Source organism: Leptodactylus fuscus, chromosome 3 (assembly GCF_031893055.1).
Source record: "Leptodactylus fuscus isolate aLepFus1 chromosome 3, aLepFus1.hap2, whole genome shotgun sequence".
Classification (NCBI taxonomy): Eukaryota; Metazoa; Chordata; class Amphibia; order Anura; family Leptodactylidae; genus Leptodactylus; species Leptodactylus fuscus.
Window position 1 is genome coordinate 241,944,004 of NC_134267.1, and position 13,732 is coordinate 241,957,735.

Here is a 13,732-nt window from a genome sequence, read left to right on the forward strand (position 1 = left end):
AAGATAGCTATAAGGGCTCGTTCACATGGGGCAAGAGGGGACGGATTTTGACGTCGAATCCAACTCAGAATCCGCCCCCTCACAATAGAGTCAATGTAGACTGCTAGCTTCCTTTTTTCCGTGAGCGGTATGTTCTGGCTCATGGAAAAAAAAAGCTAGCTGCCCTTTCTTCAGGCAGATTCAGCCCTGGCGTCCGCTTCACGACAGCACCCTCTGGACTAGGCCCATCCACTTGAGCCTACTCCGGAGCAGGAAGCCACGACTGTCGGAAGCCGCAGCTGGCGCATATTGGTACTATTCTGACGTGGCTTCCCATATCAAAATCAGGACCAAAATTTATGGTCCTGTGCTCCGTGTTAACTAGCCCTAAGGGTCTCCTTAAATGTCTCAGACCTTAGAAGAAGGTAAGTGATGCTTTCTGGAGCATAGTGTCACCCGTCCAAGCCCCTGGAATGTTATACAAGTAGGGTTGAGCCGATCTTGACTTTTCAGGATCGATTTTAAAATCCGATATCCGATCATTTTTCATTCGAACCCGATCTCGATCCCAATTCCGATCCCAATGCAAGTCAATGGGATTTTTTTTATTAATCGGAGATCAGATTTTAAAAGCAATCCTATTCACTATACAGCATGGAATCTAACAATGTAATGCTTTAATTGTTAGACTCCACGCTGTGTAGTGAATCACTAAAGTAGCCAGAGGATTTTTTTTTAATCCACTGGCTACTTAGTCCCCCCTGGTGTCCACTTACCTGCAGAGATGGCTGCTCCGGTGCCCGGTGTTCTTCTTCGCCTCACTGCCGCTCCATGCTGTTCTTCTCGCCCCGCTGCCCCCTGCCTCCCAGGTTAGGAGAGTGTGGGTGGGTAATGGGAGGGGAGACGTCACATATCCCCGCCCTGTACCCGCCCACACTCTCCTAAGCCACAAGCCCCACCTTCCTAGCTCTTTAAACACTAACCTGGGAGGCGGCGGCAACGAGGCGAGAAGAGCAGCGTGGAGCGGCAGCGAGGCAAAGAAGAACACTGGACACCGGAGCAGCCATCTCTAGAGGTAAGTAGCTACTAGAGATGTTAGTTTAGTCTCCCATTAGAATGAATGGAGGCAGCCGGCGCGCAGGGGGTTAAGGCTGTGTGCCAGCTGCTTCCATTCATTCCTATGGAACAGCAGCGGAGCCTTCACACTGAGTATACACTATATACTCAGTGAGAAGGCTAAGCAAAGCATTGTGGGTAATAGTACCGATCTCGATCCCACCTAAAAAGATCGTGTTCGGAATTCCGATCGCGATCATGAAATTTTCTCGATAACCGATTGGAATCCGATCTTTTCCGAACACGATCGCTCAACCCTATATACAAGCCAAATCAATTACATGTAAATCCCAATCCTGACTGCCGATTGTGCGTCTGTTGATCTTGTCTTCACTTCCCTGGGGAATTCCCTACATATTGGGTTCCACTTCGTAGTAATCCAAAGGGAAGAATCGTAGATGGAGTCTATATGTGTTTGTCACCCACAAAACATTATTATATACTGGGGTCCCTTCAGAACCCATAGTAAAATAAGTGGAGGCTGGGGGAGGTGAGTAAATATAATAAATAGAGATGAGCGAACAGTGTTCTATCGAACTCATGTTCGATCGGATATTAGGCTGTTCGGCATGTTCGAATCGAATCGAACACCGCGTGGTAAAGTGCGCCATTACTCGATTCCCCTCCCACCTTCCCTGGCGCCTTTTTTGCTCCAATAACAGCGCAGGGGAGGTGGGACAGGAACTACGACACCGGTGACGTTGAAAAAAGTAGGCAAAACCCATTGGCTGCCGAAAACATGTGACCTCTAATTTAAAAGAACAGCGCCGCCCAGGTTCGCGTCATTCTGAGCTTGCAATTCACCGAGGACGGAGGTTTCCGTCCAGCTAGCTAGGGCTTAGATTCTGGGTAGGCAGGGACAGGCTAGGATAGGAAGGAGAAGACAACCAACAGCTCTTATAAGAGCTAAATTCCAGGGAGAAGCTTGTCAGTGTAACGTGACACTGACGGGCTCAATCGCCGCAACCCAGCTTTCCCAGGATCCTGAATGGAATACACTGACAGTGTATTCCCGTATACCCGATATATACCCCCGATACCCGTTCCAACGGTGTGCCCCCCCACCTTCACCCCAGAAATACCCTGCAAGTCCCCTAGCAATAGAATTGGGGCTATATACACCCACTATTTTTGCTACTGCCATATAGTGCCATTGTCTCACTGGGAATTCAAAGAATATATTGGGGTTATAAATACCCTCATTTCTTGCTACTGCCATATAGTGTCATTGTCTGACTGGGAATTCAAAGAATATATTGGGGTTACGTGCACCCACAATTTTTGCTACTGGTATATAGTGCCATTCAGTGGCGTAACTAGGAATGGCGGGGCCCCGTGGCGAACTTTTGACATGAGGCCCCCCCCCATCCCAACTGACGCCGAAGACCTCGACTGACCCCCTCCTCCGCACTCTATTATGTCCCTTACTTACTTGCCCCTGCACACAGTATTAACCCCTATAGTGTCCCCTGCACACACAGTATTAACCCCAATAGTGTCCCCTGCACACACAGTATTAACCCCAATAGTGTCCCCTGCACACACAGTATTAACCCCAATAGTGTCCCCTGCACACACAGTATTAACCCCAATAGTGTCCCCTGCACACACAGTATTAACCCCTATAGTGTCCCCTGCACACACAGTGTTAACCCCTATAGTGTCCCCTGCACACACAGTATTAACCCCTATAGTGTCCCCTGCACACAGTGTTAACCCCAATAGTGTCCCTCTGTGTACACCCATAAACAATTATTATACTCTGGGGTCTTTTCAGACCCCAGAGTATAATAATCGGAGACTAAATTGGGAATAAAAACATTAAAAAAAAAACCACTGTTGCTTCTTACCTGTTCCCCGGCTCCTGTGCTGTACTGTCCTCCTCTCGCGTCCTTCGTTAATGACGTCGGACGTCACATGACCCGGGAAGCATGCCGGGTTCATGTGACGTCAGAGACGTCAGACAGCAGTAGGACGGAGGCCTGGCAGGATCGCGGAGAGGTAAGTAACAGTTTTTTATGTTTATTACCTCTCCAGATCCGCCGGTCATTATACTCGGGGGTCTGCAAAGACCCCCGAGTATAATGATAGCCTCTGTGGGGCCCGCGGTGTCACTTGCCGATCCCAGCCCAGCCAGGATCGGCAAGTGAATAGGGCCCGTAACTGCCTATTGAAAAAAACCGCAGCGGTAGCGGCTGTCACCGGGCCCCCTAATGGCCCGGGCTCTGTGGCAGCTGCTACTGCTGCTACCACGGTACTTACGCCCCTGGTGCCATTGTCTGACTGGGAATTCAAAGAATATATTGGGGTTACAAATACCCTCATTTCTTGCTACTGCCATATAGTGCCAGTTTCTGACTGGTAATTCAAAGAATATATTGGGGTTACGTGCACCCACAATTTTTGCTACTGGTATATAGTGCCATTGTCTGACTGGGAATTCAAAGAATATATTGGGGTTACAAATACCCTCATTTCTTGCTACTGGTATATAGTGCCATTGTCTGACTGGGAATTCAAAGAATATATTGGGGTTATAAATACCCTCATTTCTTGCTACTGGTATATAGTGCCATTGTCTGACTGGGAATTCAAAGAATATATTGGGGTTACGTGCACCCACAATTTTTGCTACTGGTATATAGTGCCAATTTCTAACTGGGAATTCAAAATGCGCAAGGCTCCCGGAAAGGGACGTGGACGAGGCCGTGGGCGAGGTCGGGGGAATGGTTCTGGGGAGCAAGGTAGCAGTGAAGCCACAGGGCGTCCCGTGCCTACTCCTGTGGGGCAGCAAGCATTGCGCCACTCCACAGTGCCAGGGTTGCTTGCCACATTAACTAAACTGCAGGGTACAAACCTTAGTAGGCCCGAGAACCAGGAACAGATCTTGCAATGGCTGTCAGAGAACGCTTACAGCACATTGTCCAGCAGCCAGTCAGACTCTGCCTCCTCTCCTCCTATTACCCAACAGTCTTGTCCTCCTTCCTCCCAAAATTCCCAAGCTTCACAGAACAATAACCCCAACTGTCCCTGCTCCCCAGAGCTGTTCTCCGCTCCTTTCATTGTCCCTCAACCTGCCCCTCCACGTCACGATTCCACGAACCTAACAGAGGAGCATCTGTGTCCAGATGCTCAAACACTAGAGTCTCCTCCATCTCCGTTCGATTTGGTGGTGGATGACCAGCAACCCACCCTCATCGACGATGATGTGACGCAGTTGCCGTCAGGGCATCCAGTTGACCGGCGCATTGTGCGGGAGGAGGAGATGAGACAGGAGTTGGAAGAGGAAGTGGTGGATGATGAGGACACTGACCCGACCTGGACAGGGGGGATGTCAAGCGGGGAAAGTAGTGTGGATGTTGAGGCAGGTGCAGCACCAAAAAGGGTAGCTAGAGGCAGAGGCAGAGGTCAGCAGCTTAGGCGAAGCCAGGCCACACCCAGAATCTCCCAAGATGTTCCAGTTCGTACCCAGCCCCGAAAAACTCCCACCTCGAGGGCACGTTTCTCGAAGGTGTGGAGTTTTTTCAAGGAATGCGCCGAGGACAGATATAGTGTTGTCTGCACAATTTGCCTCTCGAAATTGATTAGGGGCTCTGAGAAGAGCAACCTGTCCACCACTTCAATGCGCCGTCATTTGGAATCCAAGCACTGGAATCAGTGGCAGGCAGCAACGGCAGGACAAAGGCCGCCTGCCGTTCACGCCACTGCCACTGCCTCTGCCACTGCCTCTGCCTCTGCCACTGCCACTGCTGACTGTGCTGGCGATGCACTCCAGAGGACGAGCCAGGACACCACTTCATCTGCCTCCGCCACTTTGTTGACTTCTACCTCATCCTCCCCTGGTCCTGTCTTATCTCCTTCTCCTGCACCATCAAAGGCACCATCAGGCGTTTCTTTACAACAACCCACCATCTCTCAGACATTGGAGCGGCGGCAGAAATACACTGCTAACCACCCACACGCGCAAGCCTTGAACGCCAACATCGCTAAACTGCTGGCCCAGGAGATGTTGGCGTTCCGGCTTGTTGAAACTCCCGCCTTCCTGGACCTGATGGCAACTGCGGCACCTCGCTATGCCGTCCCTAGCCGTCACTACTTCTCCCGGTGTGCCGTCCCCGCCTTGCACCAGCACGTGTCACTCAACATCAGGCGGGCCCTTAGTTCCGCGCTTTGCACAAAGGTCCACTTGACCACCGACGCGTGGACAAGTGCATGCGGACAGGGACGCTACATTTCACTGACGGCACACTGGGTGAATGTAGTTGAGGCTGGGACTGCTTCCCAAACTGGCCCGGTGTACCTCGTCTCCCCGCCTAACATTCCTGGCAGGGACACGAGAAGAACACCCCCCTCCTCCTCCTCCTCTACCGCCTCCTCCTCCGCCACCGCCTCCTCCTCCGCTGTTAGATTGACCCCAGCTACGAGTTGGAAACGTTGCAGCACTGGCGTTGGTAGACGTCAGCAGGCTGTGCTGAAGCTGATCAGCTTGGGGGACAGACAGCACACTGCCTCCGAGGTGAGGGATGCCCTCCTCGATGAGACGGCAATATGGTTTGAGCCGCTGCACCTGGGCCCAGGCATGGTCGTTTGTGATAACGGCCGGAACCTGGTAGCAGCTCTGGAGCTTGCCGGACTCCAACATGTTCCATGCCTGGCCCACGTCTTCAACCTAGTGGTGCAACGTTTCCTAAAGAGCTACCCCAATGTTCCAGAGCTACTGGTGAAAGTGCGGCGCATGTGCGCCCACTTTCGCAACTCGACAGTAGCCGCTGCTAGCTTAAAATCTCTCCAGCAATGCCTGCATGTGCCACAACACCGGCTTTTGTGCGACGTCCCCACACGCTGGAACTCAACGTTTCAGATGTTGAATAGAGTGGTTGAGCAGCAGAGACCTTTGATGGAATACCAGCTACAAAACCCTAGGGTGCCACAAAGTCAGCTGCCTCAGTTTCACATCCATGAGTGGCCATGGATGAGAGACCTTTGTGACATCCTACGGGTCTTTGAGGAGTCCACAAGGAGGGTGAGCTCTGAGGATGCGATGGTGAGCCTTACAATCCCGCTCTTGTGTGTTCTGAGAGAATCCCTGATTGACATCAGGGATAACTCAGATCACACAGAGGAGTTAGGGATAGCATCCGATCCGTCACAGCTGGAGAGTAGGTCCACACATCTGTCCGCTTCACTGCGTTTAATGGAGGAGGAGGAGGAGGAAGAAGAGTTGTCCGATGATGTGATGGTGATACAGGAGGCTTCCGGGCAACTTCGAATCGTCCCATTGTTGCAGCGCGGATGGGTAGACATGGAGGATGAGGAGGAAATGGAGATTGAACTTTCCGGTGGGGCCAGAGGAGTCATGCCAACTAACACTGTGGCAGACATGGCTGAGTTCATGTTGGGGTGCTTTACAACCGACAAGCGTATTGTCAAAATCATGGAGGACAACCAGTACTGGATCTTTGCTATCCTTGACCCCCGGTATAAAAACAACATCTCGTCTTTTATTCCGGTAGAGGGGAGGGCCAATCGCATCAATGCTTGCCACAGGCAATTGGTGCAGAATATGATGGAGATGTTTCCAGCATGTGACGTTGGCGGCAGGGAGGGCAGTTCCTCCAGTAGGCGACCAAGTTCTCACCGGTCCACACAAACGAGGGGCACACTGTCTAAGGTCTGGGACACCTTGATGGCACCCCCTCGCCAAAGTGCCGCCACGGAGGGTCCTAGTGTCACCAGGCGTGAGAAGTATAGGCGCATGTTGCGGGAATACCTTTCCGACCACAGCCCTGTCCTCTCCGACCCCTCTGCACCCTACACGTATTGGGTGTCGAAGTTGGACCTGTGGCTTGAACTTGCCCTATATGCCTTGGAGGTGCTGTCCTGTCCTGCCGCCAGCGTCCTATCTGAGAGGGTGTTCAGTGCAGCCGGTGGCATCATCACTGACAAGCGCACCCGTCTGTCAGCTGAGAGTGCCGACCGGCTCACTTTGATAAAAATGAACCACCACTGGATAGAGCCTTCATTTTTGTGCCCACCTGTGTAAAGCACCCCAACATGAAACTCCATGTCTGTACTCAACCTCTCCAATTCCTCCGCATCCTCATACTTATCCACCATAAGCGTTGCACAATTCTGCTAATACTAGGCTCCCTCCACCCTGATTTCCCACAACTCTGCTGGTTAGAGGCTCCCTCCACCCTGATTTCCACCAACTCTGCTGGTTAGAGGCTCCCTCCACCCTGCTTTCCCACAACTCTGCTGGTTAGAGGCTCCCTCCACCCTGCTTTCCCACAACTCTGCTGGTTAGAGGCTCCCTCCACCCTGCTTTCCCACAACTCTGCTGGTTAGAGGCTCCCTCCACCCTGATTTCCACCAACTCTGCTGGTTAGAGGCTCCCTCCACCATGAATTGGTCCAAACTGGGCTGTTTAGCGGCTCCCTCCACCATGAATTGGTCCAAACTGGGGTTTTTAGAGGCTCCCTCCACCATGAATTGGTCCAAACTGGGCTGTTTAGAGGCTCCCTCCACCATGAATTGGTCCAAACTGGGGTTTTTAGAGGCTCCCTCCACCATGAATTGGTCCAAACTGGGCTGGTTAGAGGCTCCCTCCACCATGAATTTGCCCAAACTGGGCTGTTTAGAGGCTCCCTCCACCATGAATTGGTCCAAACTGGGGTTTTTAGAGGCTCCCTCCACCATGAATTGGTCCAAACTGGGCTGTTTAGAGGCTCCCTCCACCATGAATTGGTCCAAACTGGGGTTTTTAGAGGCTCCCTCCACCATGAATTGGTCCAAACTGGGGTTTTTAGAGGCTCCCTCCACCATGAATTTGCCCAAACTGGGCTGTTTAGAGGCTCCCTCCACCATGAATTTGCCCAAACTGAGCTGTTTAGAGGCTCCCTCCACCATGAATTGGTCCAAACTGGGGTTTTTAGAGGCTCCCTCCACCATGAATTGGTCCAAACTGGGGGTTTTTAGAGGCTCCCTCCACCATGAATTTGCCCAAACTGGGGTTTTTAGAGGCTCCCTCCACCATGAATTGGTCCAAACTGGGGTTTTTAGAGGCTCCCTCCACCATGAATTGGTCCAAACTGGGGTTTTTAGAGGCTCCCTCCACCATGAATTGGTCCAAACTGGGCTGTTTAGAGGCTCCCTCCACCATGAATTTGCCCAAACTGGGCTGTTTAGAGGCTCCCTCCACCATGAATTTGCCCAAACTGGGCTGTTTAGAGGCTCCCTCCATCATGAATTGGTCCAAACTGGGCTGGTTAGAGGCTCCCTCCACCATGAATTGGTCCAAACTGGGTTTTCTAGAGGCTCCCTCCACCATGAATTGGTCCAAACTGGGCTGGTTAGAGGCTCCCTCCACCATGAATTGGTCCAAACTGGGTTTTTTAGAGGCTCCCTCCACCATGAATTTGCCCAAACTGGGCTGGTTAGAGGCTCCCTCCACCATGAATTGGTCCAAACTGGGTTTTTTAGAGGCTCCCTCCACCATGAATTGGTCCAAACTGGGCTGGTTAGAGGCTCCCTCCACCATGAATTGGTCCAAACTGGGGTTTTTAGAGGCTCCCTCCACCATGAATTTGCCCAAACTGGGCTGTTTAGAGGCTCCCTCCACCATGAATTTGCCCAAACTGGGCTGTTTAGAGGCTCCCTCCACCATGAATTGGTCCAAACTGGGCTGTTTAGAGGCTCCCTCCACCATGAATTGGTCCAAACTGGGGTTTTTAGAGGCTCCCTCCACCATGAATTTGCCCAAACTGGGCTGTTTAGAGGCTCCCTCCATCATGAATTGGTCCAAACTGGGGGTTTTAGAGGCTCCCTCCACCATGAATTTGCCCAAACTGGGCTGTTTAGAGGCTCCCTCCATCATGAATTGGTCCAAACTGGGGGTTTTAGAGGCTCCCTCCATCATGAATTGGTCCAAACTGGGTTTTCTAGAGGCTCCCTCCACCATGAATTGGTCCAAACTGGGGTTTTTAGAGGCTCCCTCCACCATGAATTGGTCCAAACTGGGGTTTTTAGAGGCTCCCTTTACCATGAATTGGTCCAAACTGGGCTGTTTAGAGGCTCCCTCCACCATGAATTTGCCCAAACTGGGCTGTTTAGAGGCTCCCTCCACCATGAATTGGTCCAAACTGGGGTTTTTAGAGGCTCCCTCCACCATGAATTGGTCCAAACTGGGGGTTTTTAGAGGCTCCCTCCATCATGAATTGGTCCAAACTGGGTTTTCTAGAGGCTCCCTCCACCATGAATTGGTCCAATCTGGGCTGGTTAGAGGCTCCCTCCACCATGAATTGGTCCAAACTGGGGTTTTTAGAGGCTCCCTTTACCATGAATTGGTCCAAACTGGGCTGTTTAGAGGCTCCCTCCACCATGAATTTGCCCAAACTGGGCTGTTTAGAGGCTCCCTCCATCATGAATTGGTCCAAACTGGGGTTTTTAGAGGCTCCCTCCATCATGAATTGGTCCAAACTGGGGTTTTTAGAGGCTCCCTCCACCATGAATTTGCCCAAACTGGGCTGTTTAGAGGCTCCCTCCATCATGAATTGGTCCAAACTGGGGGTTTTAGAGGCTCCCTCCACCATGAATTTGCCCAAACTGGGCTGTTTAGAGGCTCCCTCCATCATGAATTGGTCCAAACTGGGGGTTTTAGAGGCTCCCTCCATCATGAATTGGTCCAAACTGGGTTTTCTAGAGGCTCCCTCCACCATGAATTGGTCCAATCTGGGCTGGTTAGAGGCTCCCTCCACCATGAATTGGTCCAAACTGGGGTTTTTAGAGGCTCCCTCCACCATGAATTGGTCCAAACTGGGGTTTTTAGAGGCTCCCTTTACCATGAATTGGTCCAAACTGGGCTGTTTAGAGGCTCCCTCCACCATGAATTTGCCCAAACTGGGCTGTTTAGAGGCTCCCTCCACCATGAATTGGTCCAAACTGGGGTTTTTAGAGGCTCCCTCCACCATGAATTGGTCCAAACTGGGGGGTTTTAGAGGCTCCCTCCATCATGAATTGGTCCAAACTGGGTTTTCTAGAGGCTCCCTCCACCATGAATTGGTCCAATCTGGGCTGGTTAGAGGCTCCCTCCACCATGAATTGGTCCAAACTGGGGTTTTTAGAGGCTCCCTTTACCATGAATTGGTCCAAACTGGGCTGTTTAGAGGCTCCCTCCACCATGAATTTGCCCAAACTGGGCTGTTTAGAGGCTCCCTCCATCATGAATTGGTCCAAACTGGGGTTTTTAGAGGCTCCCTCCATCATGAATTGGTCCAAACTGGGGTTTTTAGAGGCTCCCTCCACCATGAATTTGCCCAAACTCTGCTGGTTAGAGGCTCAATCCACCCTGATTTTCAAAACAAATGTCAACCTCAACTTACTACAAGGGCCAAATTCACTGCTGGTGACAAGCTCTCCTCACTGCAAGTGCCAAATACACATGTTTCAAGGTGTTTTCCTACTGTCAGAGAGGTGGTATTGAGTGTGTAAAGTGTGTAGTTGTTAGGCTGTGATGTTGGGGTAATAGAGGGTCTTTGGTGTGTTAGATGCCCCCAGACATGCTTCCCCTGCTGTCCCAGTGTCATTCCAGAGGTGTTGGCATCATTTCCTGGGGTGTCATAGTGGACTTGGTGACCCTCCAGACACGGATTTGGGTTTCCCCCTTAACGAGTATCTGTTCCCCATAGACTATAATGGGGTTCGAAACCCGTTCGAACACACGAACAGTGAGCGGCTGTTCGAATCGAATTTCGAACCTCGAACATTTTAGTGTTCGCTCATCTCTAATAATAAACACTTATACTCACCTTGCCTCGCCTCTCCTGCCTCTTCCGGCCTCTGGTTGAGGACTCGCTCCCCAGGGTCACCACTGAGGCCTGTGGATGGGCTTCAGTAGTCACATGGGGCATGCCAATGCCATGGTGCTTTGACCCTGGGATATATGAAGTCAGAAGCCAGGAGTGGCCTGATGAGGACAATGGTGAGCAGATGTACAAGGACCGGCAAGACGAACATGTTATACCAATAGAGCCTACAGCCTGACACAAACAGAACGTCTTGTGAGATTTTCTCAAGACAAATCTGGTGAGGTTGCCCGAGTTCTACTTAAAAGGCCCATAGGGGGACAAGTAAAGTGTTTGACGGCTCCATCACCATAGGATATACCTTGCAGGGCGCACTGTCACTATCCACAGCGAGGTGCTACAACTTGTTCTGTATTTTATGACTGCAATGGCCAGGGGCCAAGTCTTGCAAAAAGTATTTCAATAAAAGAATGGAAAAACTTTATTGCCTTCAAAGCCGCAAGTGTCAAACAACACCGACCGTGTGTCCGCTCATGGACCAGGTGATGAAATGGTTAAAGGTTTCGCTGTGAATTCTGCAGGTTCAGCTATACAAATAAAGCTAGGCAGGTTTGGAGTTTTGTTTGGATGCTCACCCAGAAATCTCCAGCAATGCGGTAAATCCTGATAGGGCTCTCGTGCAGTTACAGGATCACCAGTGGGGGGCGCTATTTCTGACTGAGCTACAGAATCTATAACAGTCAGATCCTGTCCCTAATATATGTCTATGGCCTTATAATGGTTGGCTTTATGTTTTTAACCCTTCCACATCCATAACTGTGAGCTTGGCTTTGTTATATATAAGTATAGTTCTAGGTAGGTTGGACGGGGGGACTGGAGTTTAGTTTGGTGCAGCCTTGTCCTACTCAAATACATAAGAGCAGATTATAAAATCAGATCCACAATTCATCCATTGACAAAATGGAAGAAATATTAAGATAATAATATAATGGAAACCACAATGGCGGCTCGGGCTCTACATTCCTGCTTTATCCCCTCTGCACCAGGCGGTTGTCTCTCTGATAATGGCCTTAGCCCAGCTTCATTCTGCGTTCAGCTCTTGGGGAAACCACTAAAGCTGTTACTACCTTTCTGCAGTCTCTCTGCTCCCTCTCTGTCTCTCCTACAGACATGGCTGTGTTTAGACATAAGGCAACCCATGGGGTCCTGGAGATCAGGATGGCAATATGGCCTCTCATTTTTTTAATTTGGATTATTCCAGCAGATAGCAGCTGCCCATATCCTCTTCTATCTGAGTCCACTCTATTACAGCCTCCAGGGGGTGCCCTCTATGCCAGCATCCATTTATCACATCTATCCTGACATTGCTTAGCATCCACATGTAGTGCACAGCGCCCCTTGGAGGCTGAAGCAGCCAAACACAGGAGCGAGGGGGGGTAAGTGAATGTTGTCGTCACCTATTGGAATAATCCAACAGGTAACAGCGGACTGTAGGGGCCATAAAAGGGACAATGTACTAGGTGGGGAACATAAAAGGGGACAACGTACTATGTGGGGGCCATAAAAGGGGGCAATGTACTATGTGGGGGCCATAAAAGGGGGCAATGTACTAGGTGGGGGCCATAAAAGGGGACAATGTACTATGTGGGGGGCCATAAAAGGGGACAAAGTACTAGGTGGGGGACATAAAAGGGGACAACGTACTATGTGGGGGCCATAAAAGGGAACAATGTACTGTGGGGGCCATAAAAGGGGACAATTTACTGTGGGGGACATAAAAGGGGACAATGTATTATGTGGGGGCCATAAAAGGGGACAATGCACTGTGTAGGGGACATAAAAGGGGGCAACATACTGTGTGGGGGCCATAAAAGGGGACAATGTACTATGTGGGGGCCATAAAAGGGGACAATGTACTAGGTGGGGGACATATAATGTGTGGGAGCGAGTTAAACGGATGATCCACTATGTGGAGGCCAATAATAGAGGCTTTTTTGATCTGTAGATGGGTGGCCAGTTCTGTTAAAGAGGGAGCGGGGATGAAATATTCTGAACAGAGAGGACCGCGGTGGAGGATGTTAGTTATGAGATACATTGATGGGTATAGGATCTCTTTATATATATGGACATGAAACCTTTGGAATTACCTGGATTTCTTCATTGGTTACAATACGATGTCTGATTGTTAATCATTAGAGATGATTGAGTAGGTGTTCGATGGAATACTACGGTATTCGAAATACTTGTACTCGATTGGGTAGTACTTGCTGTTCGAAGTTAAGATTTAATGCAGAACCAGCGTTGATTGGCAGAATGCTATACAGTCGGCCAATCAACGCTGGTTCTTCTCCTATCTTTAGAAGTCTTCTCCCTGCGCAGCGTCCCTGCAGCATCTTCCGGCTCTGAATTCACTCTGCCAGGCATCGGGCCTGGGCAGAGCCGACTGTGCATGTCTGCTTGTAGTGCGAGCTTGTAGTGCGGGCATGCGTAGTTGGCTCTGCCCAGGCCTGATGCCTAGCAGAGTGAATTCAGAGCCGGAAGATGCTGCAGGGACGCTGCACAGGGAGAAGAATCCAGCCCGACCCTCACTCATGGACTTGGTAAGTAGAATTTGATTGAATGTTGCCTACCCCTGAAACGAGCATTTCCCCCCATAGACTATAATGGGGTTCGAGACCTGTTCGAACAGTGAGCGGCTGATCAAATCGGATTTCGAACCCCGAACATTTTAGTGTTCGCTCATCTCTATTAATCATGTGACAATTATAGACAAAGTTACAAAACCAACAACACACAATTGTACGTTCTCTAAATGACAACACTCATTACTAAGG